Consider the following 21,728-nt stretch of genomic DNA (forward strand, 5'->3'; position numbering starts at 1 on the left):
GCTATTAGGATGGCCCGCCAGAGTGAACTGGTGAAAAAGCAAAGTGCTGATCTGAGGTCTGAGAGTATTGTGGATGAAGTGCAACAGTCTAGAAAAATTACTAGTGAAAGGCACAGTGTGAGCGGTAGATCAAAAGTATTGGAAAGGCCTAGAAGTGGATGGGCGCAACATGGCCGATGCACACGGTGCTACCGGGCTCATGATCAGAGTGCTATATGCCCGGCCAGAGATAAAAGATGCAGAAAATGTAACAGAATAGGCCATTTTGAAGTGGTGTGTAAAACTGAATACATTAAGGAGATGCAGGTGGACAGTGACCAGGAGGGTCAGGAAGTGTCTTTTGTGGGGTCTGTTGTGGAACGGACAAGCTCAGAGGAAGATTGGAAAGTTACTTTTACTGTAATGGGAGCCAAAGTTGATTTTAAGATTGACACAGGAGCAGATATCACTGTAATGTCTTTTGCTGAATTTATAAAACTGCCTAGACAGCCCCAGCTGGCGAAGGTTACTACAAATGTTCATAGTCCTGGTGGCCGCATTGATTGTGTGGGGAAATTTCTTGCCAGCTGTGAGTACAAACAAAAAAAGTTCACCATGTGGGTGCATGTGATCCGAGGTCAGTGTGTTAACAGTTTATTGAGCAGAAAAGCAGCCTGTGACTTGGGCCTCGTGGCCAGAGTGAATGAGATCTCTGAAGATATGTTTGGCGAGTTGGGCCTACTGAGCTGCAAACCTGTCCGTATAGCACTTAAAAGTGACGCAGTCCCGTACAGTATTTCTACTCCTCGTAGAATTCCGTTCCCGCTCATGCCTCAAGTGGAGAAAGAGCTCATGCGCATGAAGTCTATGGGGGTTATTGAAGAGGTTGTTGAAGCAACTGATTGGTGTGCCCCCATTGTTCCAGTTGAAAAGAAAAACGGAAAGGTGCGCATCTGTGTGGACCTGAAAAGGTTGAATGAGGCAGTGAAGAGGGAAAGATTTGTGCTGCCGACACTGGAAGATATAGCCCCGAAGTTGGCTGGGGCGAAGTTCTTTTCCACATTAGACGCTTCTAGCGGCTTTTGGCAGATCCCCCTGGATCCAAAGTGCCGCAAACTGACTACCTTTATCACTCCGGTAGGTCGGTTCTGTTTCTGCAGACTTCCCTTTGGGATATCCTCCGCTCCTGAGATCTTTCAGAGGGAAATGAGTTCTCTCCTGAGTGGCCACGTGGGCACAGCAGTCGTCATGGACGACATTCTAGTGTATGGGTCTACAGTGGAGGAGCATGATCAGCGTTTGAGTTGTGTGCTGCAGGCTATCAAAGAGTCTGGGCTGAAGCTGAATAAAGAAAAATGTTATTTTAGGAAAACTGAATTATGCTACTTTGGGCATATCATCAACGGGGATGGCATCAAGCCGGACCCCGAGAAAATTCGGGCTATCGAACAGATGAAAAGCCCTTCGGATGTACATGAGCTGAGACAGATATTGGGCCTTGTAAATTACGTGGGCAGGTTTCTTCCAGATTTATCTACAGTTTTGCACCCTATCACAGAGTTGCTTAAGAAAGATGTTGCCTGGGTCTGGGGACCCTCACAAGAAAAAGCGTTCCTGCATGCTAAGTCCCTGCTGGGGTCTGCCCCAGTGCTGGGGTTCTACGACCCTTCAAAAAAGACTGTGGTTAGTGCTGATGCAAGCAGTTATGGGTTGGGGGCTGCACTCCTGCAACTGAACGACAACAAACTACAGCCCATCGCCTACTGTTCCCGCACACTGACGGCTGCGGAGTCAAAATACGCTCAAATTGAGAAAGAGTGCCTGGCTGCAGTTTGGGCCTGTGAACGCTTTCAGCGTTATCTAGTGGGTTTGGAGAAATTTAGTCTGGAAACTGACCACAAACCGCTAGTCCCTCTTATCAATTCTTATGACATCGACAAAACACCCTTGAGATGCCAGAGACTTTTAATGAGACTGCTCAGGTTCAATGTTCAGGCAGTGCATGTGCCGGGGAAGCAGCTGGTTGTGGCAGATACACTGTCCAGGCTCCCGCTGGCTGCTGCTGAAGAATCCTCCACAGAGTCGGATGTAAGAGTGTATGTTGATTCGGTTCTGGCCTCTAAGTCCATTTCTTCAAGGAAACTGGAAGAGATAAAGAAAGAGACATATTTGGACACAGATCTGCAAGAAGTTATAAGGTACATAAGAGATGGCTGGCCCGAGAGCCGGGCAGCCTGGATGTCTTTAAATGCTTACCAGCCAGAGAGGTCGCAGCTCACGGAGCTGGAGGGGTTGGTGCTGTTCCAAGACCGTATTGTAATTCCTGTCAGCATGAGGAAGGAGATGTTGAACAGGATACACGATGGGCACTTAGGCATCACAAAGTGCAGAGAAAGAGCAGCTACAGCTGTGTGGTGGCCTGGGATCAGCTCTGACATTGCAAATCATGTGTCTAAATGTGCCTTTTGCCGGGAACGCCGGCCTACTCAGAGAAGGGAGCCCTTAATGTCTACTCCGCTGCCTGCGGGGCCGTGGCAGAAAATAGCTGCTGATTTGTGCGAACTGCACGGGAAAAAGTTTCTTGTTGTTATCGACTACTATTCCAGGTATTTGGAAATAGCACCCCTGAATGATATCACAAGTCAGGCCGTTATCATTCGCCTGAAGAGCTTGTTCGCCCGCTGGGGCATTCCAATGGAGCTGGTGAGTGATAATGGCATGCAGTTCGCTTCTACAGAGTTCAGTGCTTTCAGCAGGGAATATGATTTTGTACATTCCACGTCAAGTCCACATTATCCGCAGGCCAACGGAATGGCTGAAAGGGCAGTTCAAACAACAAAATTCATTCTAAAGCAATCTGAACCGTACCTAGCCCTCTTGTCATACAGGGCGACGCCCATTCAAGCCACCGGGTTTAGCCCGGCACAGCTGATGCTAGGACGCCAGATTCGCACCACTTTACCCTCAGTGGGTGTCTTCAAGCCGCCTGGCCCTGTTCCTCGGGACGAAGTCCTTAGGAGGGATGAAGAGGCCAAAAAGGGTTATCGTTTCTTCTACGACAGGAGACATTCTGTCAGGCCTTTACAGGAACTGAAAGCGGGCCAAAGTGTCAGAATTAAACTGGATGATGAGAAGAAATGGAAGACGCCTGCTACGGTAGTGGGCCGCTCTCCAGAACCAAGGTCTTACACAGTCCTTACAGAGGGAGGGACGGTTACACGCCGTAACCGAAGACATCTTCAGCCTGTACCTGAGAGTCTGGAACCGGATACCTCAGTACCACCGCCGGTGGGATCTCCTGTTCTAAGAGAGGTGCCTTCCCCTCAGCAAGATCATAGCGGGGATATATCTTTGCCTCCAGCAGACTCTTGTTCACCATCTTCTGTATCAGAGGACAGTTCATGCAAAGTTACATCAAGCGGAAGAGTGGTGAGGCTTCCGGCCCGATACAGGGACTGACTTTAGCTAGAACAGTGACCGGAAGTATGGGCAGAATAATCCCATGGTCACTGTGGACTAGGGTAGTCTACCCCGATGTCCAAGTCAGGATGTAATTTATTTGTTCATGTTTTCTAATCTATCTGTTCTTATAATGTTCTAAAACAAAATGTTGTTGTATACCCTGTTGGTGTACCTTGTTATTTAATATATGCGAATGTATGCTTTGCCTTTGAAAAAGGGGAAGATGTGATGATAGCAGGATGTGATGTCACTAGCTGGTGGGCGGGGCTTAGGTCCGGTGTCTGTGTCGCAGTTAGTTTTAAGACAATCAACCTGTTTGGATGTGTATTGCTATGCTCTGTAATAAAATAGAGTTGTACCATCATTGCTGTGTCCTGCATATGTCCTGCATCTCATGACAAAAGTAAAACACAATACACATTTGGAAATAAGAAGAAATTTGGCTCTGATTCAACGAAGAGATCCAAATGTCAGGAGCGGCCACCTTCGTCTGCATTCAGATCCTACCGAAGCATGCACACCCCTAGCTTAAACATTGGGAACCGCAGAGCACTGCTGGTCCAAGAGCAAACTGACGCGGATCCAATCAGCAGCTTTAAGTCACTAATGATACAATGACACATTACACCGAATCAGAGCATGTGGCTTTGTCACTATAATGGTAATTGAGGTGTATTTTACAAGGCAGGTAGCTGAATACTGGAGGCCTGGCAAGCCTAAGGGTTACAGGAGAGTGACAGTGGTGCGGTATTATTTACCGATACTCTATATTCAGTAATACAGTGCACGGGGCTAGAGGTAACGAGTCGTTTATATATTTATCACGGATGGTTTTGTAAACTATCTCCATGCAGTTACTATTAGAGCAAATTATAACGTCACCATACCACAGAGCAGCCGCTCCTCCTGCCCTTACACAGCGCGCCCCCTGCGGATCGCTATAATATTACCTTTAGACTGACGTCACGAGGCTCGGGCGTTGATACTCGACACGAACCAGCATTTTAGAATATTTGAAAACTTTACAGCAGCTCGATTGACAAAATCACGCGATACTATGGTGACCATATTTGTACACCCTGCTATGACGCGTCTTATTTATATCCTCCCTATATTTAGCATGAAGATCGGCACCCATGTTTGTACACCCAGAGGAAGGCAATATTGCCTATAAACTAGATTTATACAAATTAAAACGCAATACACTTTTTGTAATTGGTGAGTGGCATTTTTTTCATTATACCTACTGTTTTAAATATAGCAATATACGAAAATGTTAATGTATCTGCACTCATAGTATCAGTTGCTTTCTATTTCTAAATGTTCTAATGGTATGGTATGTAACTAGGAGCTAATTTGCATATGGTTACCCAAAATTCCCTGCTCCAGGGGAACACTAACACTAAGGATTCCCTGTGTGGGAATATAATTACTTACAGGGGCCTTTAAAGGGACAGTAAAGTCAGGGGATTCGTACACCCAGACATCCCAACTCTCCCTGAAGTTCAGGGAGTCTCCCTCATTTTAATAGCATCTCCCTGATGCCCACAAATGAAATATAATCTCCCTGAAACTCCAAATACCGTGATTCAACGTTGCCCGAACCCAGAAACAGTGTTTCTTTAAATGGACAATCAAGTCCAAAATAAACTTTCATGATTCAGATAGGGCGTGTAATTTTAAACAACATTCCAATTTACTTTTATCACCAATTTTGCTTTGTTCTCTTGGTGTTCTTAGCTGAAAGCTAAACCTACGAGGATCATATGCTAATTTCTTACACCTTAAAGGCCACCTCTAATCTAAATGCATTTTGATAGTTTTTCACCACTAGAGGGCATTAGTTCACGTGTTTCATATAGATATTATTGAGCTCATGCTCGTGAATTTACCATGGAGACAGCTCTTATTGGCTAAAGTGCAAGTCTGTCAAAAGAACTGAAATAAGGGGGCAGTCTGCTGAGGCTTAGATACAAGGTAATTACAGAGGTAAAACGTGTATGATTATAACCGTGTTGGTTATGGGGATTTGGTAATTAAGGGATTATCTATCTTTTAAAACAACAAAAATTCTGGCGTTGACTGTCCCTTTAAGGAATGTCTCTAGTTGCGGTGATGTCATCGAGCAGGAAGGCGTTGTCACACCCTCCCTCCTGCTGTTTGGAGGTGGCGATAAGGCACTTGGGGAGAAGGAGAATCAGCAGCAGGCAACATTGGCTGCAGCATAAACTGAGTGAAAACTGAGAAGAGGGCAAAGAGAATGTGCCCCTGTAAGGGAGGAGATAGACACCCCTGCTGTCAGGTCCTTATCAAACTGACCCTACTGTGAGTAAGAAACATTATTACAAATAGCCCCTCAAAATCACACACGCTCCCAGACACAAAATCCGAAAATCGTACAGGAACAACTATACTGAGTACTTCACAAACTGGGGCGCTTTGGAACCCTCAAAGCATGCATCAGTAACCAAAAAGCCCCCACTGATTTTAATGAAATAAAACACAAATACTACCTTATTTACTGAACGTAATTAAACTTTGTATCCTAAAATATTTGAGCATTCAACAAGCGTACGATCACTGGAAAATAGGTTTGTTGTATGTGGTTGTGCAATAAAGCTACTTTTTTATGTGAGTTTAGTGGGAAGCTACTTTAATGATAAGTCTGTATCTTATTTAGGGTTGCCATGTGTCCAGTATATAAGGGGGGGTTGGCACGCAGCACACTGCGCAGTAGCTGGTGAAGCCACCTCCCTGAAATTAGTTTTTGCAGGTTGGGATGTCTGTACACCACAGGGGGAAAATAATAAAAAAAGTTCTAAAAATTCACACTGACAGACAGCCAGTACCTAAGATGGTGGTAAGCAGGGGGATTTAATAATAAAATGCTTGAAAAACAAATTCACGCAATCTTAGATGTGATCACGTGATTTCAAGGCCAGGATCGGATCAGGGGGACAGTTCTAGGCACACCCCCAGTCCAATTTCTCATCAGGAGGGTGCAGGATGCCAAAAAAGGTAGGACGTTCTGTGCCGTCCAAGCAGTGTTAAAGCCCTGTGCTGTTAAGAAGGCATGGAATGTCCTAATGACGTTAAACAGTTAAATGGAGTGATTGCAAAAAAATCTCCGGTATTTCTCTCTGAAATTCTCAGTAGCGAAGGGGTTAATAAATGATTAATCACTTATTTATAATTATATAACATTATTCTGAATGTTTACTGTCCCTTTAATACATTGGCATTTTGCAATTGTCCTTTATATAATTCCTATATAATAATTATTATTTATTTAATTAAATTGTATTTAATGGCCCTTTAAGAAGCCATTGCATATAGTCTTTTGTGATAAGGTAAAGGGACATTTTTTTATTTTCATCTAAGTGGACATGTTTCTGCCCTTGTCAAGCTTGCAGAAGATTGCCCGTCTCCACAAGTAAAGAACAGCCAGTAATGATTAGTAAAGGGTACAAAACCAATACTACAGTATTAGTTTCAACGTAAAGGGACACTGAACCCACATTTTTTCTTTCATGATTCAGATAGAACAGCAATTTTAAGCAACTTTCTAATTTCCTACTATTATCAATTTTTCTTCATTCTCTTGCTATCTTTATTTGAAAAAGAAGGCATCTAAACTAAGAAGCCAGACAATTTTTGGTTCAGACACTGGGCAGCACTTTTGTATTGGTGGGTGAATTTATCCACCAATCAGCAAGAACAACCCAGGTTGTTCACAAAAAATGGACCAGCTTCTAAACTTACATTCTTGCTTTTTAAATAAAGATACCAAAGAGAATGAAGAACATTTGATAATAGGAGTAAATTAGAAAGTTGCTTAAAATTGCTGCTCTATCTTAGCGGTTCCCAACCTGTGGTATGCGGCGGACCGGTTGGGGGATACTTGGAAATATTATTGGTAATGGCGGAATTTGAGCCTGTGCTGCCTGCCATAACCAAAAAAAATGTATTTCTTTGGGTCCTCCTAGCGCTACTGATTGCACGCTGCAGCTAGGTAGATTGCTGGCACAGTGTAAATGCACGCGCTACACTTTATAACGCGGGATGTTTGAGCAGTAATGAGGGGCGGGCATTAGGGCAACATCCTGCACTAGCGCTACAGAACACAGGAGTCGAGATACAGAACACAGGAGTCGAGATACAGAACACAGGAGTCGAGATACAGAACACAGGAGTCGAGATACAGAACACAGGAGTCGAGATACAGAACACAGGAATCGAGATACAGAACACAGGAGTCGAGATACAGAACACAGGAGTCGAGATACAGAACACAGGAGTCGAGATACAGAACACAGGAGCCGAGATACAGAACACAGGAGCCGAGATACAGAACACAGGAGCCGAGATACAGAACACAGGAGTCGAGATACAGAACACAGGAGTCGAGATACAGAACACAGGAGTCGAGATACAGAACACAGGAGTCGAGATACAGAACACAGGAGTCGAGATACAGAACACAGGAGTCGAGATACAGAACACAGGAGTCGAGATACAGAACACAGGAGTCGAGATACAGAACACAGGAGTCGAGATACAGAACACAGGAGTCGAGATACAGAACACAGGAGTCGAGATACAGAACACAGGAGCCGAGATACAGAACACAGGAGTCGAGATACAGAACACAGGAGTCGAGATACAGAACACAGGAGTCGAGATACAGAACACAGGAGTCGAGATACAGAACACAGGAGTCGAGATACAGAACACAGGAGTCGAGATACAGAACACAGGAGTCACATCTGGTGAGAGTCCGCACGCTCTCCCGGGGCTCTCTTCCTGCAATTTGCCTTCCGCTGCAAAACACTCTGCTTCTTTCAGATCATCTGTACCCTCACTTTAGATCTCCCTTCCGCTGTAACGGCTCTGCAATTACCGGATTATCTTCACCACTTTCTGTCTTCCTTTCCGCTGCTATCATGCTGCAATCCATGCTGCAATTTTGCCAGACTCTTCTGGAGAAATCCTAAGTGCTTTATTATTGCCAAGGTAGCACAGAGCTTGTCGAAAAAGCATTCTCATCTTATGCATATATTAAGAATAAATATCACAGTAAGCTTGATGCAGCTCCTGATTTGAGATTATATCTATCTTCATTTGAACCTGATTTGAAAAAACTCAGTTCCATGAAACAAGCTCAAGGATCGCATTAAAATTATGAAGACGCATGTTGGAAGACTTTTATATCAAGAAGAAGAATTGTTATGTACTTTTATCATAAGTTAATATGGTTAAAAAAAAATATTTTAAGGGCGGAGCTAACTCTGGAGCTGAACGATCGCACATCACGGCAGCTCTGGCTATATTATATATAAATAACAAGTTTGGCAACCGTTCAGGCTCCTATACTTTACTAATATTACAATCCTACAGGCTCTAGTGACCTATTCATTTAACCTTAAGGAGAGGGATACTCAGTGGACGGCATTTCACTGTTCTGGAGCTTATTTTGCTGATTAGAAATCTCAGGGCAGGAGCGGCCATCAGAATCAGAGTGTGAGCGAATTTGGCTAACTGCTGCTTTACTCCAATAACGACAATCACTGTGGAATCATAATATGGAATCAGAAGCATGCAGAATCATCGAGGAAATATGTAATCTCCTAGACACTTGCCGAGCTGCGTTTGAACTCACGCTCAAAAAGGCACCCCAACCCGTACTTGAGTAGTGTCTATAGAACTTGGGGCTTTTACATGCACCTCCATAACTGTCTATGAAAGTGGTGATGCTCTAGGACCCCTGTGTCCGCCACCTATTCTGCATGATATATGGAGAGTTACAGAATCAGTCCCCATGGAAGCAGCAAGCCGTCCTGGGTTGGGCACTGAAACGATGTTATGTAATGCGGGGAGCCTCGCTACTCAGACTGCTTCTTGTGGAGCAACAGACCAAGCAATCTACATCACTCCAGTGGATAAAGCTTATAGCCAAGAGATACTTCCAGCTAGGGATAGGGATATTTACCCGGAGAAAATATCTGGTTCAACCACTCGAATTTTAAGTGATTCACTATGGAACAGTCCCTTACAGTAAGCTAGTTCAAGATATGGGGGGAGTACATCTGCCAGAGACGCTAATGTTTTTTGCTGCTAGGAACCGGTATGTGAAAATGCATATGAGCTGTGACTGAAATGCAGGAGGGACATTTTTTCTCGCACCTTTCAAGCTGGCTTATGTATCTCCCAAAAGCGGGTGTAGGCTAGAATACCAATGAGATGGGTGTACATACTGAGGACTTAGTCTGCTACATCGGAATGAGTTGTTAAATGTTATGCCATTTAGTAGACAATTGCTCTACATGTACTATAATTCCCTATCCTTTCGCCTAGCGCTATCACAGGTAGCTGTTTAATACTTAGTTTTACTTATAGGAGTGATAGTACTTTTGATAATGAAGATCTATGGATGTGTAATGTCATATAGTATTACCTAAGCTTGTTATATACCATCTTTTTCTTAAGGAGTTCTATAGTTACAACTTGTACTCTGCTCATTTTTTATTACATATTATGTTATACCTACACAAAGGAATCCAGACCTAGGTCTAATAGGTGGGGGAGATATGGTGGAGTCAATGGAATCCTGGCTCCACAACTCAATTTCTAGATCACTTGTCTGCCTGGCTACCCTACTTCCTTTCCTCAGACACCCCTGCTCTCATTCTTGGCGACTTCAACATCCCCCTTAACAATCCCACTGCCTCATCTGCTAAACAACTTCTGCAACTCACTTCCTCTTTCGGTCTGTCACAATGGACTGATTCTCCCACTCACAAAGACGGTCACTCCCTTGACCTGATCTTTAGCTATCGATGCACTCTCTCAAACTTCTCAAACTCCCCTTTTCCTCTTTCTGACCACCATCTCCTTACCTGCAACATATCATCCCTTCCTACAACTCCCCCACCTTCTACTCCTCAAACCAAACTTCACAGAAGCATTAGGCCTTTAGATCAGCAACAACTTGCTAATTCCCTTCAACCGCTCCTCTCATCCTTCTCCACCTTTTCCTGCCCTGAACAATCTATCTGCCACTATAATTCCACCCTTATATCCATCCTTGACAATCTCGCCCCCCTTACCACTGTTAGGAAATCACACACTCATCCCCAGCCCTGACATACTCCTCTGACACAGTACCTACACAGATGTTCCCGTACTGCTGAACGGCATTGGAGAAAATCATGGAGTTCAGCTTATTTTCTCCATTACAAATTCATCTTGAACTCCTACTACTCTGCCCTTAATCTCCACAAGCAACATTACTTCTCTACTCTTATCTCTAATCTTTCTTCAAACCCAAAACGTCTGTTCTCCACTTTCAATACTCTCCTCCGCCCTCCCCCACTTCCTAATACAACTTCTCTGTCAGCCCACGACTTTGCCAGTCACTTCATTAACAAAATTGACTCCATCAGACATGAAATCAGCTCTCAACACAATTCCATTCTCTCCCCCCCTCAAATACTCCCACTCACCCACAACCCTCATAACCTGAAACTTAGTTCATTCTCCCCTGTTACTGAGGACGAAGTTTCAGCACTTATACTACGCTCTCACCTCACTACCTGTCTCCTTGACCCTATCCCCTCACAGCTGCTCCCCTCTCTCTCTTCTACCCTTACCCCTATACTAACACACACTTTCAACCTCTCCATCAGCACTGGTACATTTCCCTCATCAATGAAACATGCGCTGGTCACACCTATCCTCAAAAAACCTTCCCTTGATCCTACCTCCCCATCCAGCTACCGCCCAATTTCCCTCCTCCCTCTTGCTTCTAAGCTTCTTGAAAAACTAGTATATGCACGCCTATCCCATTTCCTTATGTTAAACTCCCTTCTTGACCCGCTGCAATCTGGATTTCGTCCCTATCACTCCACAGAGACAGCTATTGTTAAGGTCACCAACAACCTACTTACAGCTAAATCAAAAGGCCACTTCTCTCTGCTTATCCTCCTTGATCTGTCCGCAGCCTTTGACACTGTCGACCATCCTCTTCTGCTCCAAACCCTCCAATCCTTCCGCATCTGTGACACAGCCCTTTCGTGGCTCTCTTCCTATCTGTCAAACCGTACCTTCAGTGAAGCCTTCGCTGGGGCCTCCTCCGCCCCGTCACCACTTTCTGTCGGAGTACCACAAGGCTCTGTCCTCGGTCCCCTTCTCTTCTCAATCTACACATCATCACTAGGTTCCCTAATTAAGTCCCACGGTTTCCAATATCATTTGTACGCCGATGACACTCAAATCTACTTCTCTGCACCAGAACTATCTCCTTCCTTGCTAACTCGTGTCACTAACTGTCTTTCTCACATCTCTTCCTGGATGTCCTCTCACTACCTCAAGCTAAATCTCTCCAAAACGGAGCTCCTCATTTTCCCCCCTTCTTCCAAAATCTCCACCCCCAATATCTCTATAACTGTCGACAACTCCATCATTACCCCTGCCCCACACGCCCTATGTCTCGGGATCACATTCAACTCAGATCTTTCCTTCACTCCTCACATTCAGTCCTTACACAAGACACAACTAAGATTTTAATCCACTCTCTCATTCTTTCCCGCCTTGATTACTGCAACTCTGCCCTCTCTGGTCTCCCCACCTGCCGCCTAGCTCCTTTACAATCCATAATGAATGCCTCTGCCAGACTCATCTTCCTTACACGTCGCTCTTCATCTGCTGTGCCTCTCTGCCAATCCCTTCACTGGCTTCCTCTTGCCTCTAGGATCAAACACAAAACTCTCACTCTGACATACAAAGCCCTCAACTGCACTGCTCCCCCCTACATCTCCGACCTTGTCTCCAGATACTCTCCCTCCCGTCCCCTTCGCTCTGCTCATGACCTCCTACTCTCCTCCTCTCTTGTCACCTCATCGCACTCCCGTTTACAGGACTTCTCCAGACTGGCTCCCATCTTATGGAACTCTCTGCCTCGCTCCACAAGACTCTCTTCTAGTTTTAAAAGCTTCAAGTGCTCCCTAAAGACTCTACTGTTCAGGGACGCATACAACCTATGCTAACCTTTCCTAATACCAGTTCCTCTCCTCCACTGCAATCCCCTGAACCCTCTTAGCATGTAAGCCTAATAGTCCAGCTGTTAGTAGATCACCTTCTTAAGAGCTGACTACAACAGTGCAACTATTGGCAGGGCCCTCTACCCTATAATTGTTTTGTTGTACTCCCCCTTTGTTTATAGCGCTGCGGAATCTGTTGGCGCTCTACAAATAACCGATAATAATAATCCCATGTGACTCTATGGTATTTTGCTCTGACTTTGGCTTGAATATTTTGCCTACTTGTTTAGTTACGGTATAAATTATATCTTATAGTGTTGTAATTTAACTATTTAGTTTATAATGTACCCCACTGTTCTCTGATATACTGTCTTGTTTTGCGTAAAGTACTTAGCAATGCCCCTAGTATAACTCATTATATTAATATAAAATTGCTTCAGCTTAGAAGATTTGGTTCTATGAGACTATTTAGCTGCTACTAATACACCTATCCACTACCTACCTGTGGAGATAATGTACTTTATCATGTTATTGACTTTTAGAGTGTTCCCTTACTGTGATAGTATAATTGCCTGCCCTGCTGTCAGTGGTCAGGATGGTAGGGCATGTAGTTTTAAAGGGTAGTGATGTTGAGAATAGTTCTCCGGCGAATAGTTCCCAGCGAACATAGCATGTTCGCGTTTGCCGCGGCAGGCGAACATATGCAATGTTCGATCCGCCCCCTATTCGTCATCATTGAGTAAACTTTGACAATGTATCTCACAGTCTGCAGACACATTCCAGCCAATCAGCAGCAGATCCTCCCTATCAGACCCTCCCAGGTCCTGGACAGCAGCCATTTTAGATTCATTCGGAAGCTGCATTGTTAGTGAGAGGAGGGACAGTGTAGCTGCTGGTGATTTAATAGAGAAATTGATAGCTAGGCTAGTGTATTCAGTGTCCACTACAGTCCTGAAGGACTCATCTGATCTCTGCTGTAAGGACAGCACCCCAAAAAGCCCTTTTTAGGGCTAGAACATTTTTTATTTTTTTGTTTTTTTTTCCTGTGTAATCTAATTGCAGTTGCCTGCCTGCCTGCCTGCCTGCCTGCCAAGCCACTTGCCCAGTGCCACCACTCATATCTGGTGTAACAGTAGTGTAAATTTAAAAAAATGTGACTGTGAAACATCAGTCTGCTTGTGTAATCTAATTGCAGTTGCCTGCCTGCCAGCGTGTGTGCCAGGCCCACTTGCCCAGTGCCACCACTCATATCTGGTGTAACAGTAGTGTAAATTTAAAAAAAAAAAACTTTTTTGACTGTGAAACATCAGTCTGCTAGTGTAATCTAATTGCAGTTGCCTGCCTGTCTGCCAGCGTGTGTGCCAGGCCCACTTGCCCAGTGCCACCACTCATATCTGCTATAACAGTAGTGTAAATTTAAAAAAAAAAACTTTTTTGACTGTGAAACATCAGTCTGCTAGTGTAATCTAATTGCAGTTGCCTGCCTGCCAGCGTGTGTGCCAGGCTCACAGCGTATACTGTGCCGACTTGCCCAGAAGCCCCACTCATATCTGGTGTAACAGTAGTGTAAATTTAAAAAAAAAAAAATTTTGACTGTGAAACATCAGCCTGCTTGTGTAATCTAATTGCAGTTGCCTGCCTGCCAGCGTGTGTGCCAGGCTCACAGCGTATACTGTGCCCACTTGCCCAGTGCCACCACTCATCTTGTTTAATAGTAGTGTAAGTGTACATTTAAAAACAAAAAAAACTTTTTGGACTGTGAAACATCAGTCTGCTTTTTTTGTGTCAGGCTCACAGCTTATACTGTGCCCACTTGCCCAGTGCCACCATTCATATCTGGTGTAACAGTAGTGTAAATTTAAAAACAAAAAACTTTTTGCACTTTGAAACATCAGTCTGCTTTTTTGCGTCAGGCTCACAGCGTATACTGTGCCCACTTGCCCAGTGCCACCACTCATTCACCCCTTTATATGGTGGCTTACAGCTACATTAAGTGGCAGGCGGCCACCATTATGTGACGCAGAGCGAAAACTTGTGCTGATTACTGTAGGAGGATAGTAAAATATCTATTGCCTTGTGATTATTCTACCTTGCACAGATTTGTTATAGCTATCCACAATACTGAATATTTAATGTATATTATTGCACAGTGAAAATATTGTCTTTGCGGTACTATAATTCACTGTGCCACGCAGATAGGTTGCACAATAGTCATAGTACCTGACATACAATTACATAGGATCCCCTATCTTAAGATAAGACAAGCATTATCCAATTAGACTGCCTAATAATTTACTTTATTTGTGTCTGTTTCATCGGCTACCTACTTACACTAGGCTCCTTGAACCCTTAGAAGAGACATTCTTATCATGGGATAAAAATATTACGTGGGAATAAGGGAAAAGATAGCTGCTGTGAAGAGGAATGCCAATACTATATAGTTAATGTGGGCGCTGTTATTTCTGCGGTTTTGTTTTGTTTCTTCTTTAGAAAGCTGCTATGGAGGACTCTAAGAGATCTATTGTTTAATTTGTATGTTTTCATCCAGCTTCATTGTACTAGTTGTATACTGTTTCATGTTAGTGAATCACTACTACTTATATCATGGTTAGCAGTTAAACGTCTATTATTCCCATACAAGCTATTACTATGATCCTTGTAGTTTAAGGAAATGCTCACCTCCCAGTGATAGAATGTAACTCCCGCCCCATGCACAGTTTAATTGGACGCATATTTCTCTCTTCCCATCTAACAAAATGTTCAGGGTTCTAAAAATCTGCCCAAAGACGAGCAGGGGTCGGTTAGTTTTTATCCCCGTCAGATACTTACTCAGCCGATCTGGGAAATTACTCTGCATTAGAATGTTTTACACTACCTCATGATACCTAGGTATTTGACCCATTGTTTCCCCTTAATTTGTAGACCCAAATGCTATATATTTTGAACATTATTCCCGATTCATGGGCCCGATCCGATATGCAGCGTCACCCGCAAAAGCCGGCGACGCCAGATTTTGCGCTGGTTTGGTATCACATATACGGGGTAGCATACAACTTACGCCCATATATTTCACCCGTCGCCCGCAAATTTTACTCCCATAGGCTAACATATAAAACCGCGCAATTTGGTATCCAATATCCAGCGCAAGGCCTTACGTGGCGAAAATGTAGAAAACTTACTCCATTTTCACCTTGCCATAAAATGCACCCGTAGCAGGCCTTGCTCTAAGTATGGGAGCACCGTAACTCCCTAAAATGCCTACAAAAAAAAACCTAACGCATGTCTATCTACTTGTCAACCGCAATCCCGCACCACAATCGCTAATAGTGTTTAACCCCTAAACCGCAGCTCCCGGACTCCGCCGCCACTAAATAAAAACCCTAAACCGCCGCTCCCGGACCCCGCCGCCACCTACATTAAATGTATTACCCCCAAATCTGATCCCCCTATACCGCCGCCACCTATATTAAATGTATTAACCCCTAATCTGATCCCCCTACACCGCCGCCACCTACATTAAATGTATTAACCCCTAATCTGATCCCCCTACACCGCCGCCACCTACATTAAATGTATTAACCCCTAATCTGATCCCCCTACACCGCCGCCACTTACATTAAATTTATTAACCCCTAATCTGATCCCCCTACACCGCCACCACCAAAATTAAATTTATTAACCCCTAATCTGATCCCCCTACACCGCCGCCACCTACATTAAATTTATTAACCCCTAATCTGATCCCCCTACACCGCCGCCACCTACATTAAATATATTACCCCCTAAACCTAAGTCTAACCCTAACACCCCCTAACTTAATTATTATTTAAATAAATCTAAATAATATTAATATTATTAACTAAATAATTCATATTTAAAACTAAATACTTACCTGTAAAATAAACCCTAAAATAGCTACAATATAATTAATAATTACATTGTAGCTATTTTAGGATTTATATTTATTTTACAGGTAACTTTGTATTTATTTTAACTAGGTAGAATAGCTTTTAAATAGTTAATAACTATTTAATAGCTACCTAGTTAAAATAATTACAAAATTATCTGTAAAATAAATCCTAACCTAAGTTACAAATACACCTAACACTACACTATAATTAAATGAATTAACTAAATTAACTACAATTATCTAATATAGAATACAATTAAATAAAATAAACTATATTACAAAAACAAACAAACACTAAATTACAAAAAATAAAAAAATATTACAAGAAGTTTAATCTAATTATACCTAATCTAAGCCCCCTAATAAAATAAAAAAGCCCCCCAAAATAATAAAATTTCCCTACCCTAAACTAAATTACAAATAGGGCCTTTTGCGGGGCATTGCCCCAAAGTAACCAACTCTTTTACCTGTAAAAAAAAGCAATACAATACCCCCCCCCAATCTTGAGATAAGACAAGCATTATCCAATATAGTATGTAATATAGTTTAGTTTATTTAACTGTATTTTATATTAGATAATTGTAGTTTATTTATTTAATTAATTTATTGATAGTGTAGTGTTAGGTGTATTTGTAACTTAGGTTAGGATTTATTTTACAGGTAATTTTATTAACTATTTAATAGCTATTGTACCTAGTTAAAATAAATACAAAGTTGCCTGTAAAATAAATATAAATCCTAAAATAGCTACAATGTAATTATTAATTATATTGTAGCTATCTTAGGGTTTATTTTATAGGTAAGTATTTAGTTTTAAATAGGAATTATTTAGTTAATAATATTAATATTATTTAGATTTATTTAAATAATAATTAAGTTAGGGGGTGTTAGGGGTAGACTTAGGTTTAGGGGGTAATATATTTAATGTAGGTGGCGGCGGTGTAGGGAGATCAGATTAGGGGTTAATATATTTAATGTAAGTGGCGGCGGTGTAGGGGGATCAGATTAGGGGTTAATATATTTAATATAGGTGGCGGCGGTGTAGGGGGTTCAGATTAGGGGTTAATATATTTAATGTAGGTGGTGGCGGTGTAGGGGGATCAGATTAGGGGTTAATACATTTAATGTAGGTGGCGGCGGTGTAGGGGGATCAGATTAGGGGTTAATATATTTAATATAGGTGGCGGCGGTGTAGGGGGGTCAGATTAGGGGTTAATAAATGTAATGTAGGTGGCGGCGGGGTCCAGGAGCGGCGGTTTAGGGGTTAAACACTTTATTTAGTAGCGGCGGGGTCCGGGAGCGGCGGTTTAGGGGTTAATACATATAATGTAGGTGGCGGTGGGCTCCGGGCGCGGCGGTTTAGTGGTCAATACATATAATGTAGGTGACGGTGGGCTCCGGGAACGGCGGTTTAGTGGTTAATACTAGGATAGGTTTATTGCGGTGTGGGCTATGGCAGTTTAGGGGTTATCAATTAGGCTTATTACGTTGTGGGGGGTTGTTGGTCTAGGGGTTAATACATTTATTATTAGGAGTGAGAGGGGGGATTGCGGATATAGGGGTAAACGTGTCGGGCTATTTTTGGGAGGCGTGTTAGACAGTTACGGGAGATTTTATACTTTAGTTCGTTTTTTTAGTTACGCTCATTTTTGGACATCGCTAGTTTGTCCGACTTACGGCACTTTAGAAACTGCCGGCGGGGTATATTGGATACCCCGATGTGCGAGGTGAAACTACGGGCGGCACGGGTTCCCTTGCATGTGCCGAAAACTACACCGTATATCGGATCGCGCCCCTAGTGTGGTAGGGGTTCCCCCTCATAGGTCTCGTAGTGATGTTGCAGCTAAGCCCAGTACATTTTTATGTATCTGTTGACCCTACAATGTTGGATACACCTCCCTTTAAGACATGGAATTATATTTGAGTTACAAGCCTTCTTTAGTATCGCAGGCTCCCCCCCCCCCCCCCCACATGGTTTGCCTGCTAAGCTAAGGGACACAGATCCCATGTTTAAAGGGACACTGAACCCAATTTTTTTCTTTTGTGATTCAGATAGAGCATGCAATTTTAAGCAACTTTCTAATTTACTCCTATTAGCAATTGTTCTTTGTTCCCTTGCTATCTTTATTTGAAAAAGAAGGCATTTAAGTTTTTTGTTTATTTCAATACTCTGGACAGCACTTTTTTATTGGTGGATGAATTTATCCACCAATCAGCAAGGACAACCCAGGTTGTTCACCAAAAATGGGCCGGCATCTAAACTTACATTCTTGCATTTCAAATAAAGATACCAAGAAAATGAAGAAAATTTGATAATAGGATTAAATTAGAAAGTTGCTTAAAATGTCATGCTCTATCTGAATCACAAAAGAAAAAATTTGGGTACAGTGTCCCTTTAAGTTCCTACAATCCATATATGTGTGCTTAACCATAGAAGCTATTGATAAATCCTCCCTTAATATATGTGCAATTATAGTTACAAGGGCTCAAAAGTGGCCCTATATGTTATAAACTTGAAAATCTGAGGTCAGTCTTATGTTTCTATTAACCACATAGGTAGCATTACATTACTAGAATCACCTCTGGCTCTTAACTAGAGGTAACAAAGAACTATCGTATTGTAAGTTCTCTAATATTGTTGTAATGCTCAGTATATGAACAGTATTGTATATTACAACAATCCGCCCTAACGGGTTGAGGGCCTATGTAAGTGGTTACCTTGTACTGTTTTATCCTTTACTTCAATAAAAAAATAAAATTAAAAATAATATATATATATATATATATATATATATATATATATATATATATTTTAATGCAGGTTGTATTTGTTTTGATCTTAAGGGGACATGAAACCCAAATTTTGTTCTTTCATGATTTAGAAAGAGCATGTAATTTTAAACAACTTTCTAATTTACTTCTATTATCTAATTTGCTTCATTCTCTTGATATTCTTTGCTGAAAAAGAATATCTAGATATGCTCAGTAGCTGCTGATTGGTGGCTCCACATAGATGCCTCGTATAATTGGCTCACCATGTGCATTGCTATTTTTCAATAAAGGATATCTAAAACATTAAGTAAATTGGATAATAGAAGTAAATTGGAATGTTGTTTAAAATTGTATTCTCTGCCTGAATCATGAAAGAAAGTTTTGGGTTTAGTGTCCCTTTAAAGTTAGGCTGCTATTAGAAAAAATTGAAATACATTATAAAATGTAAAATAAAAAATAAAAACCTTTAAATGTCATTAGGTTAATTTGAGTTGTTTGATTTAGCTGCTGACCTAAGAAATTTTTTTTTTTTGAGGAATGGGTGGGGGTAATGAATGGGACCGTACTACTCAACAAACAAAAAAACAGTACAGGAACATCAAATGCAGAAAAATAAAGAACTCTATGTAATACATTTTGAAACAGTTTCCAGGTGGAACAAAGAAAATGTTACTTTAAGACCTTTGCTGGGGTTAAACATATTTAGGGAATTTATTTTTTGGTTCAAACAGAATATACAATTTTTAAAAATGTTTCCAAATTACTTCTATTATCAAATTTACTTTGTTCCCATAATATTCTGTGTTGAAAAGATTTATAGGTAGCATCTATTGAAAAAGACTAAGGTTAAAGGCAAATTTACTCGTGCAAATGAAAGAACAGTATTTAGACACACACAAAAAATGCTGGAGCACTTACAGTTACATCATGTGCTGCATACAGAGGCAGGTGATATGTGTTTAGGGATCGAACACTTACAGTTACAGCATGTGCTGCATACAGAGGCAGGTGATATGTGTTTAGGGATCGAACACTTACAGTTACAGCATGTGCTGCATACAGAGGCAGGTGATATGTGTTTAGGTCAGGAGCACTTACAGTTACAGCATGTGCTACATACAGAGGCAGGTGATATGTGTTTAGGGATCGAACACTTACAGTTACAGCATGTGCTGCATACAGAGGCAGGTGATATGTGTTTAGGGCAGGAGCACTTACAGTTACAGCATGTGCTGCATACAGAGGCAGGTGATATGTGTTTAGGGCAGGAGCACTTACAGTTACATCATGTGCTGCATACAGAGGCAGGTGATATGTGTTTAGGGCTGGGGCACTTACAGTTACAGCATGTGCTGCATACAGAGGCAGGTGCTATGTGTTTAGGGCTGGAGCACTTACAGTTACAGCATGTGCTGCATACAGAGGCAGGTGCTATGTGTTTAGGACTGGAGCACTTACAGTTACAACATGTGCTGCATACAGAGGCAGGTGATATGTGTTTAGGGCAGGAGCACTTACAGTTACAGCATGTGCTGCATACAGAGGCAGGTGATATGTGTTTAGGGCTTGAGCACTTACAGTTACAGCATGTGTTGCATACAGAGGCAGGTGATATGTGTTTAGGGCTGGAGCACTTACAGTTACATCATGTGCTGCATACAGAGGCAGGTGATATGTGTTTAGGGCTAGAGCACTTACAGTTACAGCATGTGTTGCATACAGAGGCAGGTGATATGTGTTTAGGGCTGGAGCACTTACAGTTACAGCATGTGCTGCATACAGAGGCAGGTGATATGTGTTTAGGGCTGGAGCACTTACAGTTACAGCATGTGCTGCATACAGAGGCAGGGGATATGTGTTTAGGGCTGGAGCACTTACAGTTACATCATGTGCTGCATACAGAGGCAGGTGATATGTGTTTAGGGCAGGAGCACTTACAGTTACAGCATGTGCTGCATACAGAGGCAGGTGATATGTGTTTAGGGCAGGAGCACTTACACTTACAGCATTTGCTGATATACAGAGGCAGGTGATATGTGTTTAGGGCAGGAGCACTTACACTTACAGCATTTGCTGATATACAGAGGCAGGTGATATGTGTTTAGGACAGGAGCACTTACAGTTACAGCATGTGTTGCATACAGAGGCAGGTGATATGTGTTTAGGGCTGGATCACTTACAGTTACAGCATGTGCTGCATACAGAGACAGGTGATTTGTGTTTAGGGCTGGAGCACTTACAGTTACAGCATGTGCTGCATACAGAGGCAGGTGATATGTGTTTAGGGCTGGAACACTTACAGTTACATCATGTGCTGCATACAGACGGAGGTGATATGTGTTTAGGGCTGGAGCCCTTACAGTTATAGCATGTGCTGCATACAGAGGCACGTGATATGTGTTTAGGGCAGGAGCACTTACAGTTACAGCATGTGCTGCATACAGAGGCACGTGATATGTGTTTAGGGCTGGAGCACTTACAGTTACATCATGTGCTGCATACAGAGGCAGGTGATATGTGTTTAGGGCTGGAGCACTTACAGTTACAGCATGTGCTACATACAGAGA

General features: G+C 42.5%; 1 protein-coding gene across 4 annotated transcripts in view; it reads right to left on the reverse strand.

The window, feature by feature from the left end:
• FANCG (FA complementation group G) overlaps nt 1-4,514 on the reverse strand; it is a 151,044-nt gene extending 146,530 nt beyond the window's left edge. For 3 of the 4 annotated variants that reach the window (XM_053701003.1, XM_053701002.1, XM_053701000.1), the window contains exon 1: nt 4,392-4,514. The gene's annotated coding sequence lies outside the window, so the exon portion shown is untranslated. Of the gene's footprint in view, nt 1-4,328; nt 4,369-4,391 lie in introns of those variants that run through there. The other variant, XM_053701001.1, reaches the window with a different exon arrangement.
• Between the last annotated feature and the right edge of the window lie 17,214 nt (nt 4,515-21,728).

Source organism: Bombina bombina, chromosome 2, assembly GCF_027579735.1.
Source record: "Bombina bombina isolate aBomBom1 chromosome 2, aBomBom1.pri, whole genome shotgun sequence".
In the NCBI taxonomy this organism is placed as follows: Eukaryota; Metazoa; Chordata; class Amphibia; order Anura; family Bombinatoridae; genus Bombina; species Bombina bombina.